This window comes from Mesoplodon densirostris, chromosome 7 (genome assembly GCF_025265405.1).
Source record: "Mesoplodon densirostris isolate mMesDen1 chromosome 7, mMesDen1 primary haplotype, whole genome shotgun sequence".
In the NCBI taxonomy this organism is placed as follows: domain Eukaryota; kingdom Metazoa; phylum Chordata; class Mammalia; order Artiodactyla; family Ziphiidae; genus Mesoplodon; species Mesoplodon densirostris.
This window is the reverse complement of record NC_082667.1, coordinates 88,298,486-88,321,990: the sequence shown is the minus strand read 5'-3', so window position 1 is coordinate 88,321,990 and position 23,505 is coordinate 88,298,486. Positions and strand designations below refer to the sequence as shown.

Below are 23,505 nucleotides of genomic sequence, written 5' to 3'. Positions count from 1 at the left end.
GAGAAAGACCAGCCTTTTGCTATTTCTCAATCCTTCTTAGAACAGCTCTGTTGACTGACATTCAGAAAAACAGATGACTGCAGTATTTCTGCTTATTGATTTACTTTATATTCCAGTATAAGCCACTACCAATCAAGCAGTCATCATCTGCTTAATCCAAAGTTTTACTTTACAATTGTTTTTTATGTTGCTTTTTAAGTTGATATGACATCTGGATTCTAAAACATGACATTCTGTTCTCTTTTGGATATAGGAAAAAATATTTTGATGTTTGAGACTGTATGATTAATTTTCCAAATGGTGGAAAGAGTACTGGATTGAGAACAGAGATTTTAATACTTCTTAATATTTAATATGCAATCATCTATCTTTGGTAAATTCCTTAGCTAAGCAGGCTCATATTTTTCTCATTTGTAAAATGAAGGGACTCAAATATCTCATGAACCTGTTCTCAACCCCTTTAAGAGTACATGACTCTTAGTCAGATGTTCATTGGATCACTCAGCAAATTTTTTCTAAGAATAAGACAGTATAATTTTAGATGACACCTTTCTTTTAATAACATCAATTAATTTTTTCTCAAAAATTTCCAGTTAAGCAGTAGAGATAAATATCTTTTAGATATGGGGATATCAATAAAGACTGAAGTTTTACTAAGCTTACAGAGTTGAAAGTAAAAGGATAAGTATTGTTAATATCAATATTATCATTTAGAAAATGCTTTTTACATCTTTTAGGTTTAGTTCAGAAACAAATAATGTTTTAAGTCATCTCCAAATGCTCAAAGGGCAAATAATTTATTCTATATATGACAATTATACTAACACAACACTTTGATTCCTTAAGTATGATTTGTAATTCAAACTTACCCCTCATTTATTATAAAAAAAAGTTTATTCCTTTGATGTAAATTTACTAAAATAGATATAAATTGTCTGTGTTACATAATATTTTCAAATGTAACTTCCTTGTCTTACAATACCCTCACTTGAGACAGGCAATATAATAGATGTATTATTAAAATGCCTGCTCTTTCTACAATCTAATGGTTTTCAACATGACTTAGTCAATCAGTAAATACTTACAGCAAAAGTTACTGAGACCAGGGACTTCTCTGGTGGTCCAGTGGGTAAGACCCTGTGCTCCCAATGCAGGGGGCCCGGGTTTGATCCCTGGTCAGGGAACTAGATCCCGCATGCATGCTTCAACTAAGAGTCCACATTCTGCAACTAAGATTCCACATGCCACAACTAAGAAGTCTGCATGCCACAACTAAGACCCAGTGCAGCCAAAAAAATAAATATTCAAAAAAAAGAAAAAAAGTTACTGAGACCAGGGGTTTTTAAATTGTAGTTCTTGGAGTTTGGGGATTTTGTCAAGGACATTTATGAGTTTATGAAAGAGCGGAGGGTACAAATAATCAAAGCCACACTTATTTTGTATTTCATAAAGTTATTGGGATTACATGTAAAATTTTGTTTGAAAGATGGGATATGTTCTATTAAACATCTGGATGTCACTGACTGTACAGACGCTTTTCAAATGTAGAGGTTAATAATAATAATAATAATAATGCATATTGAGCATTCATTAAATACCAGGCACTGTTTGAGTGCTTAAGACGCACTAACTTATTTCATCCTAATATCAATCCAGTGATCATTATCTCAATTTTAAAGACGTAGAAATCAAGGCACAGAAAAATTAAATACCTGTCCCAGTTAGTAAATGAAAGAACAATAATCAAACTCAGGCTGTTTAACTCCAGTACCTTCACTCTTACCCACAACATTAATTCATTTTCTTACGACCTCCTTAGAATAGAAAAATGGACAATCTTAAAAGTCAGAAAAAAAGAGACAAAATAGACTCAATGAAGTTTCTGATCAGAAAAGCAGCAATACAAAAGTGGTATTAAAAATATTCATCTGGTAATTAATGTCAAATAAATAATAGGAGAACCTAACTTTGGGTATTTGGGCTCATTCATTTATTAATGAATATTAATTGAGCTAGTTATCATCCTTTGTGATTAGGCTACATTAATGAACAAAGCATAAAGAAAATTCTGCCCCCTTGGACTTTCTAATGGATCCAGAGACTAGTTACCTTGGCCCAAAGACCTGGCCTAGGAGGATAGCAAGGAGCCTACAGAGTGTTAGTTGAAAAAACAGTCAACATTTTTTTCTATCTAAAGGCTATGGCAGAGATAGAAGAATGAGAAAATCAGAAAGAGGGACTAGGTTTGGAGAGAAAAATGATTTTGAATAGCTATCTTTCAAGGAATAGCAAGACATCCATTTATGAATATTTAGAAGGCAATTAGCAATACAAAGTTGGGGCTTTAGTGAGAGTACATTACATGGATACCATAGCCATTTCCCACTGAGGTAATAGCCAATCCAATGGCAGGTTTTAGCTGGAAACATAAAATTGAATCAATAGTCTGATAAAGGAGAACCAGCACACAAAATACGGAAGTATGGTGAATTCCCAAAATAGTGGAATGGGAAAAATCAAAAAGAAGCACTCAAAGTAACAAACTGATTTGCTAAATATGTGAAAAGAGTAACAGGTAGTACATAGTCAACACAATTACAGCAAAAAGACAAGAGTCATCTGTGAGGAGCAAAAAATCAAAAGCAATTGAGATTTTAAGGTAAATGAGACAGAAGAAAAACCTCTGAATTTGGAAATTATAAAGCCATTACTCATGTGGAAAATGAAATCTTGGTGCAATGTGGAATGAAAGCAGGGTGAAAAGAGAACATAAAGAGTTCGTGGGCTTCCCTGGTGGCGCAGTTGTTGAGAGTCCGCCTGCCGATGCAGGGGATACGGGTTCGTGCCCCGGTCTGGGAGGATCCCACATGCCGCGGAGCGGCTGGGCCCGTGAGCCATGGCCACTGAGCCTGCGCGTCCGGAGCCTGTGCTCTGCAACGGGGGAGGCCACAACAGTGAGAGGCCCACGTACCACAAAAGAAAAAAAAAAAAAAAAAAGAGTTCGTATATGTCATTTGTTTTGCACATATAGTACAAGGAAGGGGAGGACTAGACCATTAGGAAGAAGGGCATGCTTCATTTTGGTGGTAACTGCATCAAGAACACTACAGGATTTTGAAACCACAAATTAGCTGATGATTAGAGAAAACTTTACTTAGCTTTGGAAAAGCTGTGCTTCAAATAGCTTACGGATAGCCCAACTAATTCCTTAGTCTTTCCACTACTATATGCTACTTCCAATAGAGTAATACAAACCTGTCACTTGTTTTTAATAATGCTTGCTCATTTCCCCAGCAGTTTTCTCTTAATCTACTATCTTTGACTTCCTTGCCTTAGCTTACAGTAACATTTTAATACAGGGACTATAACAATAATGCTGGACTCAATTTATAATTCTATCTCTTCAAACACACTTTCTCACATGAAATGTTGTTAGGATTAATTAAAAAGAAAGTAAAGTGACAAATAAGAAAACCCTCTTTCAAAAAGATTTTTTAAAAAACCTTTGCTCTGAAAGGCAGATATGAATCACTGACAGCACACATTTGGATATTAGCTAGGTGTAATAAAGTTCTCACACTCTTTCACTCAAGCTTTGTTTCAGTCCAACTGTGCCCTCTACAGTATTATCAAGTGAATGAAGGTGACTTTAGCTTGAAAGGAATCTGATAAGTCTCTGATACTCAGTCCACACTTTTCAGACAGGAAAGCAATATTTGATTCTTTATAAAAATTTCCGGGGCTTCCCTGGTGGCGCAGTGGTTGAGAGTCCGCCTGCCAATGCAGGGGACACGGGTTCGTGCCCCGATCCCGGAAGATCCCACATGCCGCGGCGCGGCTGGGCCCGCGAGCCATGGCCGCGGAGCCTGTGTGTCCGGAGCCTGTGCTCCGCAACGGGAGAGGCCACAGCAGTGAGAGGCCCGCGTACAGCAAAAAAAAAAAAAAAAAAAAAAAATTTCCGACCTATTTAATTTGGGGGAACTCTCTAAGATAAAAGGTAATTAAATTTAACAAGTGGATACATTTGCTTGGCTGTGTGATGACCACTGGAAAAGAAAATAAAGTTTTATATAGTCTAATTGTGTCCTTCGATACTGAAAACTATTATTAGTGACAATGTGGAATTTTACCTGAGCCCTCGAATCCTGGAAAACAGCAAAAGTTAAGATATCCCTCTGCCCTTTGTGTTGTGGAAAACAGCTTATTCCTAAGAACCACCACAGATGCCTCCTCTTGTTTACCTGTGGCAATGCCAGACAAAGATATTCCAAATTGCCATTTTTTTGGTCTCATAAATTATCATCTGAAGTGTTTATTCCTACTAATCAATTGGAACAAACTGCTTATTAATCAAACTGTAAAGTTTCACTCCTTACTCCAGGCTCCAGAACTCTGACACACTGTCAGACTGAGTCAACATATAATCTCTCCTAAGAACATCTGACCTCAGGGTAAAATATTCTCTGATCTACCATCCACTCAAGCTACTCTTTTATCCCATTTTCCCACACCCTACACTTAATACCCTTGTTACTTCCTCTCAAGAGAAGAAAAACCCCTTTTGATTAACCACTGAGAGGCCTGCAGATCTTAGGGTCACAGCATTCTCCCTAATGCAATAGTTCTCCTCCCCCAATTGCAATAGGCCCCTCCTCACACTTACCCTTTTGAGTAAAGTTTCTCCTTACTATGCTGCTATTGTTTGGGTTTTTTTAGTTGACATTGGCAACTGACAGAAGAAGTAAATATTGCTGCATCTGGATATATGTGATAATGGGGGATTGAAAACTCTAAAATTTTTATTTGATATTTATTGGAGTATAGTTCTTTTACAATGTTGTGTTAGTTTCTTGCTGTATAGCAAAGTGAATCAGTCATACATACACATATATCTGCTCTTTTTTAGATTTCCTTCCCATTTAGGTCACCACAGAGCACTGAGTAGAGTTCCCTGTGATATACAGTAGGTTCTCATTAGTTACCTATTTTATACATAGTAGTTATATATGTCAGTCCCAATCTCCCAATTCATCCCACCCACCAACCTTCCCCCCTTGGTAACAGTAAGGTTGTTCTCTACATGTGTGACTCTATTTCTGCTTTGCAAATAAGTTCATCTCTACCATTTTTCTAGATTCCACACATAAATGGTACTATACAATATTTGCTTTTCTCTGCCTGACTTACTTCACTCTGTATGACAATCTCTAGCTCCAACCACATCTCTGAAAATGGCACTATTTCATTCCTTTTTATGGCTGAGTAATATTCCATTGTATATATGTACCACATCTTCTTTATCCATTCTTCTGTTGATGGACAATTAGGTTCCTTCCACGTGCTGGCTATTATAAATAGTGCTGCAGTGAACACTGGGGTGCATTCATCCTTTCGAATTATGGTTTTCTCTGGATATATGCCTAGGAGTGGGATTGCTAGGTCATATGGTAGCTTTATCTTTAGTTTTTTAAGGAACCTCCATACTGTTCTCCATAGTGGCTGTACCAATTTACAGTTCCACCAACAGTGTAGGAGGGTTCCCTTTTCTCCACACCCTCTCCAGCATTTATTGTCTGTAGATTTTTTAATGATGGCCATTCTGACTGGTATGAGGTGATACTTCACTGTCATTTTGATTTGCATTTCTCTAATGATTAGTGATGTTGAGCATCTTTTCATGTGTTTGTTGGCCACCTGTATGTCTTCTTTGGAGAAATGTCTATTTAGGTCTTCCACCCATTTTTTTTTTTCAAAATTCTGTCTCAATTATCCTTTATTTGTAGTTTACCTTGAATTACTCTGGTAACATATTGAGGTTTTTTTTTTTCTCCAATTCGCGCTGTCGCGGCACACATACGTGTCACCAGCTTTTTTTTTTTTTTTTTAATTTATGGCTGTGTTGGGTCTTCGTTTCTGTGAGAGGGCTTTCTCTAGTTGTGGCAAGTGGGGGCCACCCCTCATCGCGGTGCGCGGGCCTCTCACTATCGCGGCCTCTCTTGTTGCGGAGCACAGGCTCCAGACGCGCAGGCTCAGTAACTGTGGCTCACGGGGCCAGCTGCTCCGTGGCATGTGGGATCTTCCCAGACCAGGGCTCGAACCCGTGTGTCCGGCATTGGCAGGCAGACACTCAACCACTGCGCCACTAGGGAAGCCCCCCACCCATTTTTTGATTGGGTTGTTTGTCTTTTTGATATTGAGCTGAATGAGCTGTTTGTATATTTTAGAGATTAATCCCTTGTCAGTTGCTTTGTTTGCAAATATTTTCTCCCATTCTGAGGGTTGTCTTTTCATTTTGTTTATGGTTTCCTTTGCTGTGCAAAAGCTTCTAAGTTTCATTAGGTCCCATTTATTTATTTTTGTTTTTATTTTCATTACTCTAGGCGGTGGGTCGAAAAAGATCTTGCTGTGGAAAACTGTAAATATTAAATGATTTGGTTCATTCCGTGAATTATGAGTGTTAATGAATACAATAAACAGTCCACAAAGAGAGAGTCCTTTAAGCATCTGCTGTGTGCTAGGGTTTCCTCTACTAGGCCACAATTAGAAAAATCTGTTTGCTCAAAAAGCACATAGGTCAGTACAGAAGACTAACATAAAACCATCATGAGATGCATTGATAGAAATGTACACAAAGTGCTATGTTTACATTTGATAAAGTCATTTACTATGAGTGCCTAGGGTCTATGGCAGGAAAATGATGTGACCAGAAAAGTTTTAGAGTAAAGGTGATATCTGAGAAGACCATCAAAGAATAAACACGACTCTGTCAGATGAACAAACTGTGAAGAATCTGTATTTGGCATTGGGAACAAAGTGATCACAAAAAGCCCAAGTAATACCATGGTTCCTCTGGAGAGCAAAAGTAGTTGGAACTGACTCAACTGTAGCTCACATATGTAAGACAACTGAAGGGGAGCTGGAAAGATGAGCAGATACAAAGCAGCACAGCCTTTTACAACTATGAAAGTTGGGGACTGCACAACTCCAGTGGGTACCATTCATAATAATGTCAATGTGAATGACACAAGCTGGAGTTGTGTACAGCCCTGAGCAAGACCTCTGAGCAGGTACCAAATTAGTAGAGTATTTTTATGCCAAGTGTATAAGTTAGGATGCTTTTGGTAGCAAAAAAATGGAAACCCAATCTGTCTGTCTTCAACTTTAAGAGGATTTTGGAAAGAACATCAGGGCTCATGTAACAGAGGAGGACCCTATGGGGCCTTCCTAGGATAGACCCCTCCCCCATATCCTCTACTTTAGCTCCTCTCTGAAGTACATAGATAACAGTATTTGATGTACATTTCCTGCTTTACAGATGCTAAAACTCCCACCAAATGGAAGGTTAACTACTTAATGACCATGAGCACATAGCCCCCAGGCCTACTGGAGCTGAAGAATTGATGACGTTAACCCCTGTGACACTGTCCTGGAACCTCACCATCAACCAAACAGAGAACTGTGCACAAGCTGATCACATACCCTGGGACTCCCCTCCCTCACCTTGCCTTTAAAAACACTTTGCTGAAACCCATCAGGAAAATGAGGCTTTTTGAGTACTAGCTGTCCCGGACTCTTTGTATGGTGCCTTACAATAAAACACGGCACTTTCTTTCACCACAACCCAGTGTCAGTAGATTGGGTTTACTGCACGTGGATAAGTGGACCCAAGTCTGCTTCAGTGACACTCACAATACTGCTATGGGGCTTTTGCACAGCAATGGAAACCATAAACAAGACGAAAAGACAACCCTCAGAATGGGAGAAAAAAATGTGCAAATGAAGGAACTGACAAAGGATTAATCTCTAAAATTTGCAAGCAGCTCACACAGCTCAATATCAAAAAAACAAACAAACCAATCCAAAAATGGGCGTAAGGCCTAAATAGACATTTCTCCAAAGAAGACATACAGATTGCCAACAAACACATGAAACGATGCTCAGCATCACTAATCATTAGAGAAATGCAAATCAAAGCTACAATGAGGTATCACCTCACACCGGTCGGAATGGCCATCATCAAAAAATCTACAGACAATAAATGCTGGAGAGGGTGTGGAGAAAAGGGAACCCTCCTTCACTGTTGGTGGGACTGAAAATTGGTACAGCCACTATGGAGAACAGTATGGAGGTTCCTTAAAAAACTAAAAAAGAGAACACCATACGACCCAGCAATCTCACTACTGGGCATATACACTGAGAAAGCCATAATTCAAAAAGAGTCATGGACCACAATGTTCATTGCAGCTGTATTTACAATAGCCAGGACATGGAAGCAACCTAAATGTCCATCAACAGATGAATGGATAAAGAAGATGTGGCACATATATACAATGGAATATTACTCAGCCATAGAAAGAAACGAAATTGAGTTATTTGTAGTGAGGTGGATGGACCTAGATTCTGTCATACATAGTGAAGTAAGTCAGAAAGAGAAAAACCAATACTGTATGCTAACACATATATATGGAATCTAAAAAAAAAAAGAAAGGTTCCGATAAACCAAGGAGTAGGACAGGAATAAACACACAGATGTAGAGAATGGACTTGAGGACACAAGGAAGGGGGAAGGTTAGGCTGGGACGATGTGAGAGAGTAGCATGGACATATATACACGACCAAATACAGAATAATAGAGAGCTAGTGGGAAGCGGCCGCATAGCACAGGGAGATAAGCTCGGTGCTTGGTGACAGCCTGGAGGGGTGGGATAGGGAGGGTGGGAGGGAGACGCAAGAGGGAGGGGATATGGGGATATATGTATACATATAGCTGATTCACTCTGTTATACAGCAGAAACTAACACACCATTGTAAAGCAATTATACTCCAAAAAAGATATTTAAAAAAAAGAAAAAGAAAATAATGGAGGGTTTGTAAAGAAAAGGGAAAAGCCAAAAAGTGCTGGATGGGCTTCCCTGGTGGCGCAGTGGTTGAGAGTCCGCCTGCCGATGCAGGGGACGCGGGTTCGTGCCCCGGTCCGGGAGGATCCCACATGCCGCGGAGCGGCTGGGCCCGTGAGCCGTGGCCACTGAGCCTGTGCGTCCGGAGCCTGTGCCCCGCAACGGGAGAGGCCACAGCAGTGAGAGGCCCGCGTACCGCAAAAAAAAAAAAAAAAAAGTGCTGGATATAATTGAGGATTTCTGCATTAGGAATTCTGCAGCACTGTGAACTACAAGAAAATTGAGTAGGGGGATGAAGATTTAGGAATGTTCAACTTTTTATGAATTTAATTCCTTTTTTCACCTTTTTTATGAGTAATGGTTAAAATTTGAATTCCTTTATAAATTACTTTTGGGTGATTAACTGTTTTTTAAAATGCATCTCTGTACAAAGACTCTCTCAAATTTATTATGGTGGCCTAAATAAATTAATACATCTTGAAGGTCTTAGTGGTAAATCACCATGTTTAATTCCAAGAGAATTTAAAAGGTAAAGAAAAATTAGTTTCAAAAATATTTTCAACAAGTTGACATTTATGAAAATTTTTGAAAGATGAGCAGCTATGGGCATACCACCTTATTTTAGCTGATGAACTAATGAATATAGACTTCACACATTTTCAAAGTATTGAACTGCCTTTTCTTCTATAGCAATCCGCAACATATACCAGGTTAAAAAAAACCAATAATCTTAAATCATGATTTCTTCCCTAAAATCCCTTTCTACTCATTTATAAATCCTCCTTAATATTAATTTTTTCCTATCATATTTCTCAGCCTTGATTATTTCATGTATTTGATGTACAAATGTATTGAACACTTACAATATGTACAAGATAATTTTTTTTTCCTTCGGTATGCGGGCCTCTCACTGTCGTGGCCTCTCCCATTGCGGAGCACAGGCTCCGGACGCGCAGGCTCAACGGCCATGGCTCACGGGCCCAGCCGCTCCGCGGCATGTGGGATCTTCCCAGACCAGGGCACGAACCCGTGTCCCCTGCATCGGCAGGCGGACTCTCAACCACTGCGCCACCAGGGAAGCCCCAAGATCCTTTTTTTTAAAGCTACATGTTAGTTGACTCTTTTGTGCTTCCCACTGGAAGATACACTGTTGGAAGATTCAGCCCCTGCACTCAATTTTCTCACAGGTTCAAGAAGATTCAGACAAGTAAATCCACAATTCAACACTCTACTATAAAAGGTATGAGAAAGGGTTGCCCAGGGGGTTTTGATTGTAAAGAGCAGGAGAAACTATCTTTTCCTGGGTATGGGAGGATTCCTAGAGATGTTACCTGAGAAAAGGAAGATGAGAAGAAATTGCTAGGTGAATAAGGGATATTTTTTAGCTTTTATTTCTATTCAATTCTCACAAAAAAAGAAAAAGTCAAAAAAATAAATGAAGGTATGTGACTCTCAGAGCTCCTTAGGCTCTTTGGTATCTATATTTGTAGCTAGAGATACATGTGCCACAATTATGTTCTAAGTTAAGGGAGTCTGCGTGTGTCATGCATCAGGCATGTAGCACAAGCTCATGTTAATAAAAATAGCCATTCAGGCATAATCAAGGTAGAAAAGCAACAACTCACTACATATTTACCGATACCTTTCCTCTAGTCTCCTCTCCTGTGTTCCTTTCACCCACCCAAATGTTTTGGTGTGTAAACTTTCCTCTCAAGACAATGGAGTCCACAGCATGGCCATCACAAGTTTGAATGTTGAACAATAGGTGAGATCCCTAGTGAATAATTACACCCAGTTGGAGAAGACTAAACAGGGCTTGGAGCCAGGTGAGAGAAATAGCGTTTGGCTTATCTGCTCTGAAATAATATCTGAAAGACTCAATCCATAAAGTTTCCATATGGTTGAAAGCAAGTTGAAGAGTGAACACTGGGTCTTAACAGTGTGTGTGTGTGTGTGTGTGTGTGTGTGTGTGTGTGTGTGTGTGTGTGTGTGTGTGTGTGTGTGTGTGTGTGTGTGTGTGTGTGTGTGTGTGTGTGTGTGTGTGTGTGTGTTTTGATTCATCAAATGTTAGGGAGAAACATTTTATGACAGAAAGAGCACTGGCCCCAGAGGCATGGGTTTAAAGTTCTGTATCTGTCACTCTCTTGACAGGAGGCTTTTTTAAAAGCTCATTTAATGACTCAGTTAATGCTTTTTTACATATGAAAAAGAATGAGCCTTTTTCAAACTTAAAAGTTGGATGATTTCATGGTCACTTTTAGTCGCAGCTTTTTAAGATTCCCCATCTAAATAAACTCTTAGGCTCCATGACGTGTGCCCAACCTAGACATGCCGAAGGGGCTTTGAAATCCTGGCCTGCTTTCAGCCAACTTTATGCATTTATATCAGCTGATTTGTTACTTGATAAAAATGTTCAGGATAATGCAGTCACTTTTTTCAATGTTGTAGAAAAGACCACTTCAGAAACAGATTACAACAGCCATGATAATGGACCGGAGTCCTGAGGCATTGAGCTGAGAATTCCATCTCCCCCTGCATGAGAGAGGCAGGTTGTTACCCTCTACAGAATCTAAGTTGGGGATTTGCTCCCTAACCCCCTAACTCTGGCTAACAGCTTCCCATCAGCCTACCATCTGTGAATGAATCTGGACCTGCAGATTTATAGTCTCAGTTGGTACCGTGTCTTAGGATGTGGAGGACAGCTCGCTTATTATTCCCTAATGCTGCTTCTTCTCAATCTTAAGAGCTAACTCAAGATTTAGTGAATAAAATATACACACGTTACATGAGCTACTCAGATTCCCTCCCACATCGTGTCTTCCAGACTGAGGAGTTCTTCCAACTGCCTATTCTCAAACCCCCAACCTCACCCACACCTTCAGCTGAGGAGCTGCTTCCTCAGCTGCAATGGAAGGGGGAGGCTTCTGGAAGCCTTCCAGTGCCAAACGATGCAGGGGACATGGGTTCGTGCCCCGGACCGGGAGGATCCCACATGCCGCGGATAGGCTGGGCCCTTGAGCCATGGCTGCTGAGCCTGCACGTCCGGAGCCTGAGCTCCGAAGCAGGAGAGGAGACAACAGTGAGAGGCGCGCGCACAGAAAAAAAAAAAAAAAAAAAAAAACACAGGAAAGAATTGGGGCAGTAAGACGGGCAGTGGACATGAACAGGCCCTTCATATAAAAACAGAAAGACACCAGTCTGAAAAGACCACAGAATGAAGGACTCCAACTACGTGACATTCTCGAAAGGGCAAAAATACACAGACAGTAACAAGACCAGCAGCTGTCGGGGGCTTGGGGGCACTGGGCGGGTGAACAGCTGGCCCCCAGGGATGTTTCCGGCAGTGAAATGGTTCTGGGTGGCACTGCAGTGGTGGCTGCAGGTCATCACACCTGTCCAAACCTGAACAGTAGGACACAGAGAGTGAGCCTTGATATAAACTACAGACTCCAGGGGAGAATTAGGTGTCAATGCCGATCCGTCACTGAGATGACGTGCCACACAGGCCAGAGATGTTACCAAGGGAGGGAACCCAGAGGGACGGGTGTAGGAAAGTGCTGTCTGCTCGATTCTGAGTCTCCTCTAACCCTAAAACTGCTCTAAAGACTGTCTACCAATTAAAAAGAAGAAACAGCTTCTAAGCACGTGAAAATACTCTCAACCTCATTCACGATTCAGAAAAACCCCAAGGGAACGTCCATACTGCTTACCGGGGCCTAGGATGAGCGGGAACACGCCGCGGCCTCGCCCCTTCCTGTCGGGCATCGCGCTGGAGCCCAGAGTCCCCCTGACTTGACCCACCGCACCCCACCCCACGTTTCACGCCGTCCACAGTCTCTACACATGACATCTTTTGATCAGATGACTCACTGTCCCAATTACAAGGTTTCAGTTTCTCCACAGGAAGAAACCAAAACCAGCACAGAGGGGAGGCTCTTCAGTCAACCTCAGGGTCTGCCTGCCTTCACGTCCCGCTCTTCCTGACGGGAGGCCCACATCCTAAGGAAGGAGGTCCTTACCAGCACCTCAGGAGCCTCATCCAGTCCACCTCACGCTGCTCTGAGAGCCTCACCAACCTCTGCAGCTACCCAAGTCCTGGTCACTTCAGGGCCGTCCCCCTTCCCCGAGTCACTGAGCCACGTGCTCTGACAATGCATTTCAAACCAGGCTCTCGGACTTCCCTGGTGGCACACTGGTTAAGAATCCGCCTGCCAATGGTGGGCACACGGGTTCTAACACTGGTCCGGGAAGATGCCATATGCTGCAGAGCAACTAAGCCCGTGCACCACAACTACTGAGCCTGCGCTCTAGAGCCTGCGTGCCACAACTACTGAGCCCACGACCCGCAACTACTGAGGCCCGCATGCCTAGAAGCTGTGCTCCACAATAAGAGAAGCCACCGCAATGAGAAGCCCACGCACTGCCACGAAGAGTAGCCCCCACTCGCCGCAACTAGAGAACAAAGCCCGCGCGCAGCAACAGAGACCCAACGCAGCTGAAACTGAATAAGTTAAATAGTAAACAAATAAAAAATTAAAATGAATGAATAAATAAATAAATAAAAGCAGGCTCTGCTTTGTCAGCACTCTGGAGTTCCCTACGTATCGACGGGCAGGATTCCCGTCCTCTCCCCTAATTAGGTCTGTGAAGTGTCTTTCCCGAGGAGCACAGAAGCTCCTGGAAGCAGAGAATTGCTTCTTAAGATCACATGCAGAAACTGAAGACGTTTGATGCTTATGTCAAAGATAAAAGACAGAACACTAGATGGTGTGAAGGGTCCTCGAGGCCAAGAGCCAGGCAAGCAGGACACTTCCTCTGGGGACCCTTCCATCAGCAGAGAAGAAAATGTCCGTGGCCAGAACTGGCACTCAATTCGCTTTGAGCTGAGAAGCACCCATGTAATTACATAGGCTCCCCAAAGAGTAATTACTCCCAGATTTAAGAAAGGAGATGCTTTTCAGGCAGGGAAGGCAAGTACAGTCTTCCCAGCTGGCTGCACTGTGTGTGCTGATGGTCACGATGGGGCTGGGCCCCAGAGCTCTGCTCTCCCCTCAAACCCCCAACCTCACCCTCACCCTCAGCTGAGGAGCTGCTTCCCTGAGAACAGAGAAGCCATCGGAGGGCTTCCCCACCTGCAACCCTGCTCAGCCATCCCCTCCCCACTCCAGGACCACGGGCAGCAGCTCTCCCCTCCCCAACACGCATCTACTGGATCATTCCCACTGTTATTTCTCCCATCACAACACAACACAACACAACACAACACAACACAACATCCTCCCCGGACCTCAGCTCCTACCCCAGCTACTGTCCAGTTTCTATTTTCCCCGTCACAGCAAAATGTCTTGAAAAAGTTGGGACCAGAACAAACCCAGTTCTCCCACTCCTCTCTCCTAAGCCTCTCCGATCAGGATTTTACCCCACAGATCCATCCAAACGCATCATCAGCGAGGTACGACCTCCCCCCAGTGCTGGGCTCGATGGTTAATGGCTCCGCGGAACGGCAACCTCGTTTGTCCAGTCACCCAAGGAACCTCTAAAGTGCTTCCCACATGCAGACAAAACGCTGTGATTAATATTTTAGGAGAAATACTCAGCATGGAGAATACACTTGAGCTGCTGGAGGAAAGAGGTAGCGGCACAGAAGAAAAGTTTCTGTAACTACAGGAATGAACAGATGAGCTGTTTTAATGGTAGCAAGTATGGGATGAAGGAGAACGAATAAAAACCATTCAGAATACGACATTAACAAGCCTCACACTACAACGTGGTAACAGAGGATGGAGAAGGACTTTAGAATGAACTCATTTTTCTGGGTAGGTGACAGGCTGGATGATGCAACGATGAGCCACCAGGGACAACAGGACAAGGCAAGGGGCAGGGGAGCTGTAAATAATCATTTCTGGATCTACTGGATCTAGTAATCCGAGGTGCCCTTTGGACAAACTCCATAGAGATGCTGGCAAGTGGCTGGACAGAGGCATCTATCTGGTCCAGGTGGGAGAACTGACAGAGTTGGAGGTGAAAAGCACCAGAGGGTGAGATCAGACGGGTTGAAGGGTCATGAACCAAGGGTGAAAAGACAACACACAAAGAGGGCGGAAGAAAGAATCAGTCAGGAAGACAGCAAGGAGAGATCTGTCACAGAAACCAACAGAGCAGACTCTGCAGATGGCAAGGCGACAGTGGTCTGAGGTGACGACTGGCAAATCTCCACTGCTTTGTATGCTGGATGCCAGGTCAGGTTCCGTGGAGGGGCAGAACCAAGACCGCAGGCTGCACGATACAATTCAGCTGGGAAACAAGAATCTTTGCCAGAGACCTCACTGCATGGTGTGTAACGCGACCCTCTGAGATTGTAAGAGACAAACAGCGCAATTTACTGGAAGGGTGACAAGGCTGTTCTTCCAGATGATCCTCATTGCATCCCTCGACTGAGCACTGAAAACAATGTACCTATGTGACAACGGTGTTCTACTGAACAGACAAGTTATATGCACTGAGTGCTCCCTGGACAGCACGCTCTCGGCTTACAGGAAGCACAAGGAAGGCACCAATGTCAACACGTTAGGGGCTGCCACTCAGGAAGGCTCGCGGCCTACAGCGGGATCCTCAAGGAAACCTTTTAACGCTCGAGAACAAAAGTGCTTCGGCAGGACCATGTAAGTCAAGCAAGGGATGGTGTTTTGCCACAAATGTCAAGAACATGAGGCTTGTACTGTGGCTCTAAGAGGATCCTGGGATCTACACGTAGAACTTGCCAGAAACACTTGGCGCTGACCTGCTCCTCTACGCTTTGTCTAACCACATCTTTTACCTACTCCTAGTTTCCCATTTTAACTTTTGAACTATTCGCCTCCCAAGGTGTTATCACAAAAGAACAGCAGCAGGAAAACACATAAACAGCAAAACTCACCAGAGGCTGATTCATTTTCCGCTGCTCTTGGAACAACGTGCAGGACTGTGACAGTGGACGCGGGCCTGGAGAAGGAAAACGCAGGCAGTGAAGCTACGACTGAAGCGGCTCGGGGTGCACGAGCACCCGCCCCGCGCTCCACAAGAGACCCCTGTGGGAGACCCGTCCTTTCACCTTCAGAAGGGCCTGTGAGAATAAGGAGGGAGCAACCGCCCTCAGGTCTGTAACTCCCACGTGACTCTGGTACCTGAGGGGATACTTTATTTTTCCGTAGCGAGTGTACATTGAATCCTATTAAAATAAACCTCCGTCATTAAATATGAAATTTAAAAACGCTTATAGTTTACCTCTTCTCAGTCTGTTAACAACTTAGATCAGAACATCCACAGGATACCCAGAATAAAGGGACACACTCAGGTGCGTTTCAGTCTTGCCATGATTTGTACAAACTTTACAAACTTAAGTGCGACGCTCAAAAACATCTTTTATTAAAACTGACTTTAAGTGGACAGAACACCTGCCCTAGGAGTTTGGAGTCCTGTGAGCGACCCCACGTGCACACCTGGTGAGGATCTAGGACAAGTCATCTCCCTTCTCAGGCCCCATCGCTTCCTTCCTCACCCGAGGCAGCAGGACAGAAGCCCTGCAGACTCATCCTGCACCGATTACACTGGGCGACTCCACAGGGCACAACCCAGGGGGGCGGCGGAAGCTTACATTAGACAACCAAGGTGCTGACGCGCCTTGAGACACACGTGCGAGATGCCGAGACGGCGACAGGACGGGGAGGACTAGGAGGAGGTGGAGGATCGGGGTTGGACGGAGGGGAAGACGCGGCACGTCCCGGCCGAGCCTGTGGACCCTGCTCCCCCAGGACACCCAGAGCTCACAAGTCCCAGGGGAGCCCCATCCGGAGCAGCCAGCCCTGTCCTCCAGCCAGGCCCCTCCACCTCCGGGAAGCGGTCAAACCTTCCAGGTGGCTCTACCGCGGGGCCCGGGGCGGGCTACCCCAAGCCCTGCTCTTCAAGGGCCGCAGGCTCCACAACCAACTACAGGCCTGCAGACGCAACACCTACCCCGTCGGGACTCGCTCACAGGCCCCGGGCTTCCGAGGTTCCGGTCCGGGGGCTGCTCCTCGGGCGCGCTCCTCTCTCGGGATCCCTCCGCTCCGCCTCCCGAGACCAGAGGAGCCGGCTCTGGGCCCACGTCCCTCCCGGGACCTCGCTTGGCCCCGCGCTGCACATGGTCGGGCACTGCACCGCCGCCGGCCGCCCGGCCACTCCGGCCCAAACGCGGGCTCCGCGGCTCGAGCTCGGAGGTCACAGTTCCAACCTCCGCCCGGCCCACGCGAACCCTCGCCCGCACAGCCCGCTCCCGCGGGCTGCCGACCGGCCCGGACAGCGTACCGCCCCGCAGGCCCCGAAATGCTCGCCCGCAAGAGGCCAAGATGGGGGAACGACGGCCAGCGACGACCTGGGCACGCACAGCAAGCGAGGGCGGGGCGGCGACGGTGCGCGTGCGCCAACACGCACAAATCATGAGGCGCACCTGCGCAGGCGGACGCCCGAAGTCCGCCTGCCAAAGCCCGCCAGCAGCGCGGGACAAGTACCCGGACTCCAGAAGCCTCCCAGAAGTCTCCGTGCCGTCAAGATAGTGAGCGTATGAAATGTCTCCATCTCATCTGGCGCTCAAGTGCTGCTGTGCTGCGAGGGTGTGCCGCCTGGACCAGGGACTCCATTGCCCATTTGTCTTCACTCCTGTTAGGGATCAAGGAAAGGTGTGGCCTCAAGTGGGGGCTGTGTGATGGTCTCCAGGGTCCCTGGTCCTTTCCCGGCCCTGGGACATTTCGGGTTCCATCTGAGATTCCCCCACCACCAGGAGAGGGGAAGGAGGGTATCATGTTCGCTTAACTGAAACGCTACAACTTTCATTCAAATCCTAGAATACAATAAATGCCCAGCCATGACACAAACTAATATTGCCCACGGAAGGAAAAGAAAATAGAAACTGTAGCTCTTTAGATTACACAACCAACGCATTAAAAACTGTACGAAAATCAGAACGTACACACAAACCGAAAACAGAAAACAGATACCTGGGATCTTACCTCTTAAAGAGGATACTGTTTATGTTAGGTAAAAATATCATTTTTCAAAAATGGAATCAGAAGGGTAATGATTTATCACTATTTATCACTGGGGGTGAAATAATATAACTGTGTTCTTGGACAAGTGTTCCTTAAAAGCTGCTAGGGGAAAAGGTAAAAATAAAATCTCCAGGGACTTCCCTGGTGGTCCAGTGGTGAAGACTCCTAGTTTCCACTGCAGGGGGCACGTGTTTGATTCCTGGTTGGGGAACTAAGATCCCGCATGCTGTGCAGCACAGTCTCATTAATTAATTAATTAACGAACACACAAAATAAAAATAAAAATAAAATCTCTCACCAACCGAGAAAATCCTCTCCACAAATGTAGAGATAAAGAAAACGGTTTTACTGTTGAATAACCATTAAACCAGACTGTGCTGTGCACCCACAGGTGAACCACTAATGTTTGTGCAAATGAAATCAACCTCACCTTTTTTTTTATAGCTCAGCAGATAAAATCTGTTGCATACAGGTTCTCAAGATAAACGGGAACTTGCCTCATGGGAATAGACTTGACACCACCATAAAAATGGCATACATTCTTTCAGAGTACATCCTAAATTCACCTGGTCATCTCGGTGGTTGTCCATGCTAGTTAATACCCTTTATCCAAAGGAGAAAGACAACTTCTCCTATCTCTAGGACAAGCACGTACTTATAGCTCAGAGGAAAGTGCCTAACACCTAGCCTAAACTCCCCTGGTGACAGAGAGATAAAGAAGATAGCTCTCAGGTCCTTAACATAAACATTCCTGGGTTGTAATGCTGGCAAGAGACTGATTTAGCTTTTAAAAAGATTTAGATACTTACGAAAGGGACAGAGGAAGTATTTCTATTACAAGCATCTTGAGGAAATCCTCTAAAAACGGAAATAAGAAGTGATGATTCATGCAAATGAATAAGCACCTAACCCATTCCTGATTTCCCCAGCTGAACTGCCACATTAAATGAATCCTGCACAAAATGTGTGCTTCCCCAAAACTGCTCTTGGAAGTGGCTGCTTAGAGCCACGAATGGTCTTTTCCAGTTCTTGCTGCTGCTGACTGTGGCCTCTGCCTGAATTCTCACCGATGAAATGCTGCTTGTGTGGGAATGACAGCGACCACACCTCCTCTGAGCCTGAGCCTGGCAAACCTCCAGGGCGCATTTCTCGCATTTTCCAAGTTCACCACGTAAGGACATCAGCTACACGGAGTACCTTGCTGGGAAGCGCCTTGGAAGGGCAGTGCGCCCATGAGCACGCCACCAGGCCTCCAGTTCTCACCTCACCCACGTGCACTGACCGTGTCTCAGCAGAAGACTGGGGTGGCCTGTGAACCCCAGCTGCTGTGCCCACCTCAACACCTCACTCTATCCCTTCAGCCCAGAGACATGCTGGGCTCCCCAGCCCCCTGCCCTGCACACTCTCTGGAAGTCTTTCTATTACAAGTTGTCTTGAGGAAATGCTCTAAAAAAGGGAATAATAAGTATGGAGTCATCCCAATGAACAGGATGTCCAGCAGTGAGCTGATGTCTCTCACGACTCACCCCTCTCTCCAAAAGGTGAAAAACTGTCATTATATACATTTCCCCCTTTTTAAAGTTGTTGAAGCTAGGAGGGTAAACCTGGACCCTGCGATTTCACCTTGACCAGAAGCAGCAATGGCCACCTTTTAGTTTGCTTTCATTAAGATCTCTTCATATATATGGAGATTTACAATATAAAGCTTTCTCTTTTTGTATCTGCATTTCTATTAAATACAGATATTTTCCCTACTTTGTCACTTATCTATTTTTATTGAAGTATACTTCGTTTACAATATTTCAGGTGTACAGCAAAGTGACTCAGTTACATGTATTTATGTAAGAATATATGTATTCTTTTTCAGGTTCTTTTTTCCATTATGGGTTATTACAAGATATTGAACATAGTTCCCTGGGCTATACAGTAGGTCCTTACTGTTTATCTATTTTACATATAAAAGTGTGTATCTGTCAATCCCTGTTCTTTATCTTTTAACTTAATTTTTTACTCTCACATTCTGTTATACAGACACTTAAAAAGATATTTTGTGTTCAAATCTTTCACTTTCACTTCATACTTTTCATCAGCTTGGACACTGTACTTGAAGAAGCCTTTCCCATCCTGCATTTCCTTAGTAGTTGCCTGTGTTTTCTCCTGTTTATTTTGGGTCTCTTAACATACCAATTTTATCAAGATAACTGGCACCCATCTTCAGGATTTGTAAAATCATTTTCCTCTTAAAGTCTCTCAACCATTTTTTTCAACACTAACACATCTACCACAACCAGGAAACGCAATGTTTAAGAAGAAAACTCAAGTTTGTAATCTAACAGAAAAGGACAGGCTCTTCTTTGAAGCTCAGCGACACGTCTTAATTTAAAGGCAGGGGAGGGACTTCCCTGGTGTTCCAGTGGTAAAGAATCCGCCTTCTAATACAGGGTACGTGGGTTCAAAGCCTGGGAACACTGGTCAGGGAGCTAAGATCCCACACGCCACAGGGCAATTAAGCCCACGTGCTGCAATTAGACACGATGCAGCCTAAGAGAGATAAATAATTTTTGACAAATAAAAATAAAAAAAATAAAGGCAGGGGAAGCAGGAAAGTGACTGTCTCATGTGAATTCCTTCTTACTCAAAATACAGGTCGTAGCAGTTTACTTGGGCTGCGTCACAAAATACGACACACTGGCGGGCTTAAGCAACACAAATGCACTGTCCGACATTTACGCAGGCTGCAAGTCTGAGATCAAGGTGTCAGCAGGGTTGGTCCCCTCTGAGGGCTGTACGGGAGGATGTGCTCCAGGCTTCCTGGTGGAGAGGGCGGTTTCCTCACAAGCACATGCACTATGTATGTACCACGTAGGTGCCTGGGCTGAACTCCGATCCCAGGGCTGCTCATCCGCAGCAGCATCAGGCCGCTGGAGGGCTTGTCACGGACCCGTTGGCAGGAGGACTGCAGGCTGACACAGACGTCCGCTCAGCTGTGGACCCATGGCCCGGCCACAGCCCTGCCAGAGGCTGCCTGGTTGAAATCCAGGTCACGGTTCACCTCCCTCCTGCTTATTGCATTCAACGACGCCTTGAAGACCCCCTACTGCACCAGCCTGGGTGGCACATCCCACCCAGTCATTTCCAAATCACAAGCATGTCAATTGAGAAGGTTAAAATTAGGCCCTGGCTCAGTGCTGTGGAATTAGAATCTGTGAGGCTGGGTCCAGGCATCTGTGTTGGAATATTTTCTCCACATGACTCTCATGCCCAAAGGACTGTATTGGCAAAGCACTTCTGCTTCACCCTACTGATATTTCTGCACTAGAGCTACAGCCGTTGTTATATTAAACTGCATCCACAGGAGGAAAAGAGAGGAGGAGAGGTGATAGTTTTGCTTATCTCCAAACACGCTGTTACTGAACCAAACTTGGGTCCACTCGCCCACATGCACTAAAGCCAATCTACTGACATGGGTCACGGTGAAGGAAAGTGCCACGTTTATGGCAGGGCAACAAGCAAGGCGTCCAGGTATCTAGGGCTCAAAAGGCCCCCACTCCCCAGTGGCTTTCAGGGAAAGGTGTTTACAGATGTGGTGAGGCTGTCGGTGGGAATGTACACTGGTGCTGCCGCTATGCAGAACAGTGTGGAGGTTCCTCAAAACACTAAAGCTAGAGCTACCGTAGGACCCAGCAATCCCACTCCTGGGCATATACCCAGAGAAAACCATAATTCAAGAAGACACGTGCACCCCAATATGTATAGCAGTACGAGTTACAATAGCCAAGACATGGAAGCAACTTAAATGTCCATCGACAGAGGGATGGATAGGGAAGATGTGGTACATATGTGTGATGGAATACTACTCAGCCATAAAAAAGAATGAGATTATGCCATGTGCAGCAACATGGATGGACCTAGAGATTATCATACTAAGTGAAGGATGTCAGACAAAGACAAATACCATATGCTATCACTCCTATGTGGAATCTAAAACAGTGATACAAATGAACTTCTCAACAAAACAGAAACAGACTCACAGACATAGAAAAAAAACTGAGGTTTACCAAAGAGAAAAGGTGGGGGAGAGGGATAGATCAGGAGGTTGGGGCTAACATATGCACACAACTATATATAAAACAGGAAATCAACAAGGACCTCCTGTAGAGCACAGGGATCTCTACTCAATATACTGTATTAACCTAGGGAGTTCCCTGGTGGCCCAGAGGTTAGGATTCTGGTCTTTCACGGCCGTGGCCCGGGTTCAATCCCTGGTCAGGGAACTGAGATCCTACAAGCCACACAGCACCACGAAAATAAAGCAAAATTCGGTAACAACCTAAATGGGAAAACAATCTGAAAAAGAATAGATATCTGTGTCCATATAACTGAATCACTTTGCTGTACACCGGAAACTAACACAACACTGTAAATCAACTATACTCCCAATATAAAATTTTAAAAATGTTTAAAGTGAATTACAAACGAGTGGGGTGAGGGAGAGGAGGTTGAGGGGTGTGTGGTCAGCTTGTGGACATTCTTCCGATTGGTTGGTGGTGAGGTAATCTGAGGTCAACATCATCAACCGGCTGGTTCCAGCTGGTCTGGGGTCTACGTGCTTGTGGGCAGCATGCAGTTACCTTCCTCCCCCCTGCTGGGGGCTTCAGTCTCTGCAAAACAGCTCCAAGGATGTGGCTCAGAACAGTATCTACAGCCCTTGAGGAGGAACTAAAGGTCCTTGACTTTGTTTAACGGCTACACTAGTATTATTTGGTCTTTTGGGACTCTTTTCCTTTCTTTTGGCACTTTCTCCCTTCTCTGATTAAATTGTTTGTTTCCAACTCACGGGAGGCTAGGAGGCTAAAATTTTCTAAAGACAAGAAGCAGGCAGAAGACATGGGGAGAATCTGTCCCAGGAAGGCCCCACAAGGTCCTGCTCACTTACAACATCACATTCAATCTGGGCTGTTTACACCATTTTTGGACAACATACCAACACATATTAAGGTGGGTCCCACCCAACTGTAGCACATTTGGACAAGGTGTGGTGGGGTGGGATTATGCAAATCCAGATCTGAAGACTAGATAAAGCAATCAGGGTATTTCACAGTATACAAGAGAAATTTTCATGGGGACAGAATACCAACCTTCTAATATTTGAAAGCCTGTTAGCCAAGAGGGAGAGTGAACTTCTGTTTTGTTATACAAGGACCCAATCAGCTGTGATGGTTGAAAGCATGATGAACGCAAATCTGAATTCACTTGCCTCCTAACAATGCAACGTCTACAGCAGAGGGACACAGGTCCTCAAGCAGCAGTGCTTTTCCCAGCAGTGCAGACCCTGAGGAGAGCCAGGCTGTGGCAGCTCTGGAGGACCTCAGACACTCTTTGCACGGCCTCTGAGACCTAGAACATCTCAGAAAGTCCACGAGTGCAAACCAAAGAGACACTCAGTCCCTGCACCTTGGATGAACTGATTTGACTCTACGTATGCACTGCTTGGGCTAATTAGAAATATGGAAGTGATCAGAAGACAGAATAAACCTCTGGGCACA

At 44.6% G+C, this 23,505-nt stretch overlaps 1 protein-coding gene across 2 annotated transcripts in view; it reads right to left on the bottom strand.

The window, feature by feature from the left end:
* Positions 1–23,505, bottom strand: part of LOC132493270 (forkhead-associated domain-containing protein 1-like) — a 146,020-nt gene that overhangs the window by 86,721 nt on the left and 35,794 nt on the right. For both annotated transcript variants that reach the window (XM_060103621.1, XM_060103622.1), the window contains exon 2: positions 15,814–15,878. The gene's annotated coding sequence lies outside the window, so the exon portion shown is untranslated. The remainder of the gene's footprint in view (positions 1–15,813; positions 15,879–23,505) is intronic.